Below are 10457 nucleotides of genomic sequence, written 5' to 3' on the forward strand. Positions count from 1 at the left end.
GAGTAAAGCTCCCTCTACACTGTCCCATCAAACACTCCCAGGGTAGGTACAGCACGGGTTAGATACAGAGTAAAGCTCCCTCTACATTGTCCCATCAAACACTCCCAGGGCAGATACAGCACGGGGTTAGATACAGAGTAAAGCTCCCTCTACACTGTCCCATCAAACAATCCCAGGGCAGGTACAGCACGGGATTGGATACAGAGTAAAGCTCCCTCTACACTGTCCCATCAAACAATCCCAGGGCAGGTACAGCACGGGGTTAGATACAGAGTAAAGCTCCCTCTACACTGTCCCATCAAACACTCCCAGGGCAGGTACAGCACGGGTTAGATACAGAGTAAAGCTCCCTCTACACTGTCCCATCAAACACTCCCAGGGCAGGTACAGGGGGTTAGATACAGAGTAAAGCTCCCTCTACATTGTCCCATCAAACACTCCCAGGGCAGGTACAGCACGGGTTAGATACAGAGTAAAGCTCCCTCTACACTGTCCCATCAAACACTCCCAGGGCAGGTACAGCACGGGTTAGATACAGAGTAAAGCTCCCTCTACACTGTCCCATCAAACATTCCCAAAACAGGTACAGGGGGTTAGATACAGAGTAAAGCTCCCTCTACACTGGGCCGTCAAACACTCCCAGGGCAGGTACAGCACGGGTTAGATACAGTGTAAAGCTCCCTCTACACTGTCCCATCAAACACTCTCAGGGCAGGTACAGCACGGGGTTAGATACAGAGTAAAGCTCCCTCTACACTGTCCCATCAAACACTCCCAGGGCAGGTACAGCACGGGGTTAGATACAGAGTAAAGCTCCCTCTACACTGTCCCATCAAACACTCTCAGGGCAGGTACAGCACGGGGTTAGATACAGAGTAAAGCTCCCTCTACACTGTCCCATCAAACACTCTCAGGGCAGGTACAGCACGGGGTTAGATACAGAGTAAAGCTCTGTCTACACTGTCCCATCAAACACTCCCAGGGCAGGTACAGCACGGGTTAGATACAGAGTAAAGCTCCCTCTACACTGTCCCATCAAACACTCCCAGGACACGTACAGGGGGTTAGATACAGAGTAAAGCTCCCTCTACAATGTCCCATCAAACACTCCCAGGGCAGGTACAGCACGGGTTAGATACTGAGTAAAGCTCCCTCTAACTGTCCCATCAAACACTCCCAGGGCAGGGGGAGTGAGGTGAGCAGAGCAGAATGGAGGGAGATCTAGAGGGTTTACAATCGATGGATAAAAGTTCACGTCTTTTACAAAAAGCTCAAATATATTTCAGATAGTATGCCACATTTTAGCGGTTGACAGGAGAGGTATGCAGATCATAAAGGACTGACAAGGGGGACTGGGCACTGCACAGAGGAGAGATATTCATCGCAATTGAAACTATTTTCCTGAGCTGAGAGATGTGATTCCAAACCAGAGCCTGGTCCAGATTCCCAGGGTCTCCTGCTGTTGTGTGACAAAAGACATTGAGAGAGAGAGAGGGAACACTGCCAGAGTCAGCATTGACGGTTAATATGTGTCAAGGACGCTAATGATTTATAACTCGCTGCTGATATCAGGTGTGGATATATGTCTGTTTAAGGAACATATATATTCACACACCGATATCACAGTGAGGGGTGTGGGGAATATCAGTGTTACAATGAGGGGTGTGGGGAAAATCAGTGTTACAGTGAGGGGTGTGGGGTATATCAGTGTTACAGTGAGGGGTGTGGGATATATCAGAGTATTACAATGAGGGGTGTGGGGTATATCAGTGTTACAGTAAGGGGTGTGGGGTATATCAGTGTTACAGTGAGGCGTGTGGGGTATATCAGAGTTACAGTGAGGGGTGTGGGATATATCAGAGTTACAGTGAGGGGTGTGGGGTGTATCAGAGTTACAGTGAGGGGTGTGGGCTATATCAGTGTTACAGTGAGGGGTGTGAGGTATATGAGTATTACAGTGAGGGGTGGGAGATATATCAGTGTTACAGTGAGGGGTGTGGGGTATATCAGAGTTACAGTGAGGGGTGTGGGATATATCAGAGTTACAGTGAGGGGTGTGGGGTGTATCAGAGTTACAGTGAGGGGTGTGGGCTATATCAGTGTTACAGTGAGGGGTGTGAGGTATATGAGTATTACAGTGAGGGGTGGGAGATATATCAGTGTTACAGTGAGGGGTGTGGGGTATATCAGAGTTACAGTGAGGGGTGTGGGGTATATCAGAGTTACAGTGAGGGGTGTGAGGTATATGAGTATTACAGTGAGGGGTGGGAGATATATCAGTGTTACAGTGAGGGGTGTGGGGTATATCAGAGTTACAGTGAGGGGTGTGGGATATATCAGAGTTACAGTGAGGGGTGTGGGGTGTATCAGAGTTACAGTGAGGGGTGTGGGCTATATCAGTGTTACAGTGAGGGGTGTGAGGTATATGAGTATTACAGTGAGGGGTGGGAGATATATCAGTGTTACAGTGAGGGGTGTGGGGTATATCAGAGTTACAGTGAGGGGTGTGGGGTATATCAGAGTTACAGTGAGGGGTGTGGGGTATATCAGAGTTACAGTGAGGGGTGTGGGCTATATCAGTGTTACAGTGAGGGGTGTGGGGTATATCAGTGTTACAGTGAGGGGTGTGGGGTATATCAGTGTTACAGTGAGGGGTGTGGGGTATATCAGAGTTACAGTGAGGGGTGTGAGGTATAAGAGTATTATAGTGATGGGTGGGAGATATATCAGTGTTACAGTGAGGGGTGTGGGGTATATCAGAGTTACGGTGAGGGGTGTGGCATATATCAGAGTTACAGTGAGGGGTGTGGGGTGTATCAGAGTTACAGTGAGGGGTGTGGGCTATATCAGTGTTACAGTGAGGGGTGTGAGGTATATGAGTATTACAGTGAGGGGTGGGAGATATATCAGTGTTACAGTGAGGGGTGTGGGGTATATCAGAGTTACAGTGAGGGGTGTGAGGTATATGAGTATTACAGTGAGGGGTGGGAGATATATCAGTGTTACAGTGAGGGGTGTGGGGTATATCAGAGTTACAGTGAGGGGTGTGGGCTATATCAGTGTTACAGTGAGGGGTGTGGGGTATATCAGTGTTACAGTGAGGGGTGTGGGGTATATCAGTGTTACAGTGAGGGGTGTGGGGTATATCAGAGTTACAGTGAGGGGTGTGAGGTATATGAGTATTATAGTGAGGGGTGGGAGATATATCAGTGTTACAGTGAGGGGTGTGGGGTATATCAGAGTTACAGTGAGGGGTGTGGGATATATCAGAGTTACAGTGAGGGGTGTGGGGTGTATCAGAGTTACAGTGAGGGGTGTGGGCTATATCAGTGTTACAGTGAGGGGTGTGAGGTATATGAGTATTACAGTGAGGGGTGGGAGATATATCAGTGTTACAGTGAGGGGTGTGGGGTATATCAGAGTTACAGTGAGGGGTGTGAGGTATATGAGTATTACAGTGAGGGGTGGGAGATATATCAGTGTTACAGTGAGGGGTGTGGGGTATATCAGAGTTACAGTGAGGGGTGTGGGGTATATCAGAGTTACAGTGAGGGGTGTGGGGTATATCAGTGTTACAGTGAGGGGTGTGGGGTATATCAGTGTTACCGTGAGGGGTGTGGGGTATATCAGTGTTACAGTGAGGGGTGTGGGGTATATCAGAGTGTTACAGTGAGGGGTGTGGGTTATATCAGAGTTACAGCGCGCTTCACAGCACAGGAAGAGAAGGCCTCCCCACTGGAGTCGTGGGCTCTTCCCGGACCAGCAGATACTTTCGTGGAAATGTTTCGGGTCAGAGGCAATTGCACGCGGGAAGCCTTCGAACAGAATTTCAGGGCCATTGTTTTAAAAAGAATTAAGAACTTGAAAATAGAGCAGCCGGGCTGGATGATATCTAACCGAGGGTCTTCCAGGAGATGGGACATTTGCTGTGCGAGCCCCTGGCCTGTATGTTTAATAGCTCACTGCACTCTGGAATGGTCGCTACAGATTGGAAGGAGGCTAATGTAGTCCCCATTTTTAAAAAAGGTGACAAGACAGACTCCGGTAACATCAGTAATAGGTAAGATGCTTGAAGGAATCACAAGGGATGCAATATATGAATACTTGGATAGGGAAGGTCATATTAGAGACACCCAACATGGCTCCATAATAAAGAGGTCATGGCTCACAAATCTAATTGTATTTTTTGAAGAAGTTACAAAATTGATGGATGAGGGAAGCCCAATAGACATTGTCTACTTCAATTTCCAAAACACTTTTGATAAGGTTTTGATAAGAGGCTTCTCTATAAGATTGGAGCCTTTGATATTAGTGGTAATGTATTGAGTTGGATTCAGAACTGGCTGGCAGGATGCAGACAGAAAGTAATTATAGATGGATTTGGATCTTTTTGGAGACCAGTCACCAGTGGTGTCCCGCAGGGACCGTTGCTTTTTACTATTTTTATTAATGATCTGGATTTAGGGGTTGGGGGCACAATTTTCAAATTTTCAGATGATACCAAGATCTGTGCGAGTGTTAGAACTGTGGAAGATGCTAGTCTGATTCAGGCAGATCTTAATGTGTTGGAAGATTGGGCTCAAGACTGGAAAATGATGTATAACTTAGATAAGTGCACTGTTATGCTTTTGGGCAGGGCAAATGCTCAGCATTCATATCCCTCAGGAAAAGGCATTAAAGATGGTGGAGATAGAAAGAGGTTTGGGTATTCTAGTGCGTACATCCTTAAAGGTACACGAGCAATGCCGTGCAGTGATAGCTAGAGCAATTGGGATGCTGGGGTGTATCCATAGGACAATTGAGCGTAAGACGAGACGTACTGTTTAGTTCTTGTACAAGACCTTAGTCAGGCCGCACTTGGAACACTGTGTCCAGTTTTGGTCTCCTCACACGGTGGGTGATATTGAAAGCTAGAAAGGGTGCAGAAGAGGGGCCACTAAACTAATTCCAAGTCTAAAGTAGCTTCATTATCAGGATAGGCTAAAAGAGTTGGGACTCTCTGCCTTAGAGCAGGGTAGACTGAGGGGTATCTGATTGAGGTTTATCGGATAATGAAGAGAAGAGAACGGTGTTCCAGCTGACAGTTTATTTCAATTAAATAGGTTAGGTAGGACCAGGGGTCACAACTTTAAGTTGTATAGGGCTAGCTCTAGGTTAGATGTCAGGATGTGGTTCTTTTCCCAGAGAACACTAGACCTCTGGAACCAGCTGCCATTCCGTGTGGTGGATGCAGGCTCACTGAATTCCTTCAAGCAAAAGCTGGAATTGTTTCTGGCTGGGGTGGAGATCACTTCTTACAGAAGGTAGGTACTGCAGGGAATTCAAGGCCAGAGTGATCTCCTCGACTAGTTTTGATCGCTTAGATGGGTCGGAGAGGAATTGCCCAGATTTTTTCCCCCCAAATTGGCCTGGATTTTTAATGTTTTTTTTTCCTCTCCTAGGAGATCACATGGTTTTGAGCGGGGTGGAGTGCATAAGTTATGATACACAAGGTATCACAATTCTGTGAGACAGGCTCAATGGACCAGATGGTCTTTACTGGTCTGTCATTGTTCATAAGAGATAAGGGGTAAGCCATTTAGGACTGAGATGAGGAGAAACTTCTTCACCCAGAGAGTGGTGAACCTGTGAAATTCTCTACCACAGAAAGTTGTTGAGGCCAATTCATTAAATATATTCAAAAAGGAGTTAGATGTAGTCCTTACTACTCGGGGGATCAAGGAGTATGGTGAGAAAGCAGGAATGGGGTACTGAAGTTGCATGTTCAGCCACGAACTCATTGAATGGCGGTGCAGGCTCGAAGGGCCGAATAGCCTACTCCTGCACATATTTTCTATATGTTCTATTTATTCTATACGGTGAGGTGTGTGGGGTATATCAGAGTTACAGTGAGGGGTATGGGATATATCAGTTTACAGTGAGGGTGTGGGCTATATCAGAGTGTTACAGTGGGGGATGTGGGGTATATCAATGTTACAGTAAGGGATGTGGGGTATATCAGAGTGTTACAGTGGGGTGTGTGGGGTATATCAGTGTTACAGTGAGGGGTGTGGGGTATATCAGAGTTACAGTGAGGTGTGTGGGGTATATCAGTTTACAGTGAGGGTGTGGGATATATCAGAGTGTTACAATGAGGGGTGTGGGGTATATCAGTGGGTTCTACTGAGGGGCATGGAGTATATCAGAGAGTTACAGTGAGGGGTATGGTGTATATCAGTGTTACAGTGGGGGTGTGTGGGGTATATCAGTGTTACAGTGAGGGGTGTGGGGTATATCAGTTTACAATGAGGGGTGTGGGGTATATCAGTGTTACAGTGATGGTGTGGTGTATATCAGTATTAAAGTGAGGGGTGTCGGGTATTTCAGTGTTACAGTGAGGGGTGTGGGGTATATCAGTTTACAATGAGGGTGTGGAGTATATCAGTGTTACAGTGAGGGGTGTGGGGTATATCAGTTTACAATGAGGGTGTGGAGTATATCAGTGTTACAATGGGGGGTGTGGGGAAGATCAGTATTACAGTGATGGTGTGGGGTATGTCAGAGTGTTACAATGAGGGGGTGTGGGGTATATCAGAGTGTTACAGTGAGGGGTGTGGGGTATATCAGTGTTACAGTGAGGGGTGTGGGGTATATCAGTGTTACAATAATGGTGCAGGGTATATCAGTGTTACAGTGAGGGTGTGGGGTTATATTAGTGTTACAGTGAAGGGTGTGGGGTATTTCAATGTTACTGTGAGGCTGTGGGGTATATCAGTGTTACAGTGAGTGTGTGGGGTGTATCAGTGTTACAGTGAGGGGTGTGGGGTATATCAGTATTACCGTGATAGTGTGGGGTATATCAGAGTGTTACAGTGGGGGTGTGTGGGGTATATCAGAGTTACAGTGAGGGGTGTGGGATATATCAGTTTACAGTGAGGGTGTGGAGTATATCAGAGTGTTACAATGAGGGGTGTGCGGTATATCAGTGGGTTCTACTGAGGGGCATGGAGTATATCAGAGAGTTACAGTGAGAGGTGTGGTGTATATCAGTGTTACAGTGAGGGATGTGGCGTATATCAGTGTTACAGTGAGGGGTATGGGGTATATCAGTATTACAGTGAGGGGTGTCGGGTATTTCAGTGTTACAGTGGGGGATGTGGGATATATCAGTGTTACAGTGAGGGGTATGGGGTATATCAGTATTACAGTGAGGAGTGTCGGGTATTTCAGTGTTACAGTGGGGGATGTGGGATATACCAGTATTACAGTGAGGGGTGTGGCATATATCAGTATTACAGTGGTGGTGTGGGGTATATCAGTATTACAGTGAGGGGTGTCAGGTATTTCAGTGCTACAGTGAGGGCTGTGGCGTATATCAGAGTGTTACAGTGAGGGGTGTGGGGTATATGAGTGTTACAGTAAGGGTGTGGGGTTATATTAGTGTTACAGTGAAGGGTGTGGGATATTTCAATGTTACCGTGAGGCTGTGGGTATATCAGTGTTACAGTGAGGTGTGTGGGGTATATCAGTTTACAGTGAGGGTGTGGGGTATATCAGAGTGTTGCAATGAGGGGTGTGGGGTATATCAGTGGATTCTACTGAGGGGCATGGAGTATATCAGAGAGTTACAGTGAGGGGTATGGTGTATATCAGAGTTACAGTGAGGGCTGTGGCGTATATCAGTGTTACAGTGAGGCGTGTGGGGTATATCAGTTTACAATGAGGGGTGTTGGGTATATCAGTATTACAGTGATGGTGTGGGGTATATCAGAGTGTTACAGTGGGTGGGGGGGTGTGTGGTATATCAGTGTTACAGTGATGGGTGTAGGGTATATCAGTATTACAGTGATGGTGTAGTGTATATCAGTATTACAGTGAGGGGTGTCTGGTATTTCAGTGTTACAGTGAGGGGTGTGGAGTATATCAGTTTACAATGAGGGTGTGGAGTATATCAGTGTTACAATGGGGGGTGTGGGAAAGATCAGTATTACAGTGATGGTGTGGGGTATGTCAGAGTGTTACAATGAGGGGGTGTGGGGTATATCAGAGTGTTACAGTGAGGGGTGTGGGGTATATCAGTATTACAGTGATAGTGTGGGGTATATCAGAGTGTTACAGTGGGGGTGTGTGGGGTATATCAGAGTTACAGTGAGGGGTATGGGATATATCAGTTTACAGTGAGGGTGTGGAGTATATCAGAGCGTTACAATGAGGGGTGTGAGGTATATCAGAGTGTTACAGTGGGGGATGTGGGATATATCAGCATTACAATGAGGGGTCTGTTGTATATCAGATTATTACAGTGAGGGGTGTGGGGTATATTAGTGTTACAGTGAGGGGTGTGGGGTATATCAGTGTTACAGTGAGGGGTGTGGGCTATATCAGTGTTACAGTGTGGGGTATGGGGTATATCAGTGTTACAGTGAGGGATGTGGGTTATATCAGTGTAGCAGTGAGGGGTGTGGGGTATTTCAGTGTTACAGTGAGGGGTGTGGGGTATATCAGTGTTACAGTGAGGGGTGTGGGGTTTATCAATGTTACAGTGAGGATGTGGGGTATATCAGAGTTACAGTGAAGGGTGTGGGGTATTTTAATGTTACCGTGAGGCTGTGGGGTATATCAGAGTTACAGTGAGGTGTGTGGGGTATATCAGTTTACAGTGAGGGTGTGGGGTATATCAGAGTGTTACAATGAGGGGTGTGGGGTATATCAGTGGGTTCTACTGAGGGGCATGGAGTATATCAGAGAGTTACAGTGAGGGGTGTGGTGTATATCTGTGTTACAGTGAGGGGTGTGGGGTATATCAGTTTACAATGAGGGTGTGAAGTATATCAGTGTTACAATGGGGGGTGTGGGGAAGATCAGTATTACAGTGATGGTGTGGGGTATGTCAGTGTTACAGTGAGGGGTGCAGGGTATATCAGTGTTACAGTAAAGGTGTGGGGTATATCAGTTTACAGTGAGGGTGTGGGGTATATCAGAGTGTTACAATGAGGTGTGTGGGGTATATCAGTGGGTTCTACTGAGGGGCATGGAGTATATCAGAGAGTTACAGTGAGGGGTATGGTGTATATCAGTGTTACAGAGAGGGGTGTGGGGTATATCAGTGTTACAGTGAGGGGTGTGGGGTATATCAGTATTACAGTGATGGTGTGGGGTATATCAGAGTGTTACAGTGGGGGGGGGGGTGTGTGGTATATCAGTGTTACAGTGATGGGTGTAGGGTATATCAGTATTACAGTGATGGTGTAGTGTATATCAGTATTACAGTGAGGGGTGTCTGGTATTTCAGTGTTACAGTGAGGGGTGTGGAGTATATCAGTTTACAATGAGGGTGTGGAGTATATCAGTGTTACAATGGGGGGTGTGGGAAAGATCAGTATTACAGTGATGGTGTGGGGTATGTCAGAGTGTTACAATGAGGGGGTGTGGGGTATATCAGAGTGTTACAGTGAGGGGTGTGGGGTATATCAGTATTACAGTGATAGTGTGGGGTATATCAGAGTGTTACAGTGGGGGTGTGTGGGGTATATCAGAGTTACAGTGAGGGGTATGGGATATATCAGTTTACAGTGAGGGTGTGGAGTATATCAGAGCGTTACAATGAGGGGTGTGGGGTATATCAGTGGGTTCTACTGAGGGGCATGGAGTATATCGGAGAGTTACAGTGAGGGGTGTGGTGTATATCTGTGTTACAGTGAGGGGTGTGGGGTATATCAGTTTACAATGAGGGTGTGGAGTATATCAGTGTTACAATGGGGGGTGTGGGGAAGATCAGTATTACAGTGATGGTGTGGGGTATGTCAGTGTTACAGTGAGGGGTGCAGGGTATATCAGTGTTACAGTAAAGGTGTGGGGTATATCAGTTTACAGTGAGGGTGTGGGGTATATCAGAGTGTTACAATGAGGTGTGTGGGGTATATCAGTGTTACAATGGGGGGTGTGGGGTAGATCAGTGTGACAGTGATGGTGTGGGGTATGTCAGTGTTACAGTGAGGGGTGCAGGGTATATCAGTGTTACAGTAAGGGTCTGGGGTATATCAGTGTTACAGTGAGGTGTGTTGTGTACAGCAGAGTTACAGTGAGGGGTGTGGTGTATATCAGTGTTACAGTGAGGATGTGGAGTATATCAGTGTTACAGTAATGGTGTGGGGTATATCAGTGTTACAGTGAGGGTGTGGGGTATATCAGTGTTACAGTGAGGGTGTGGGGTATATCAGTGTTACAGTGAGGGTGTGGGGTATATCAGTGTTACAGTGAGGGGTGTGGGGTACAGCAAAGTTACAGTGTGGGGTGTGGTATATTTCAGAGAGTTACAGTGGGGGGTGTGGCGTATATCAGAATGTTACAGTGTGGGGTGTGGTGTATATCAGGGTATTACAGTGAGGGGTGTGTGGTATATCAGTGTTACAGTGAGGGATGTGGGATATATCAGTGTTACAGTGAGGGATGTGGTGTATATCAGTGTTACAGTGAGG

This window comes from Pristiophorus japonicus, chromosome 1 (genome assembly GCF_044704955.1).
Source record: "Pristiophorus japonicus isolate sPriJap1 chromosome 1, sPriJap1.hap1, whole genome shotgun sequence".
Taxonomy (NCBI): Eukaryota; Metazoa; Chordata; class Chondrichthyes; family Pristiophoridae; genus Pristiophorus; species Pristiophorus japonicus.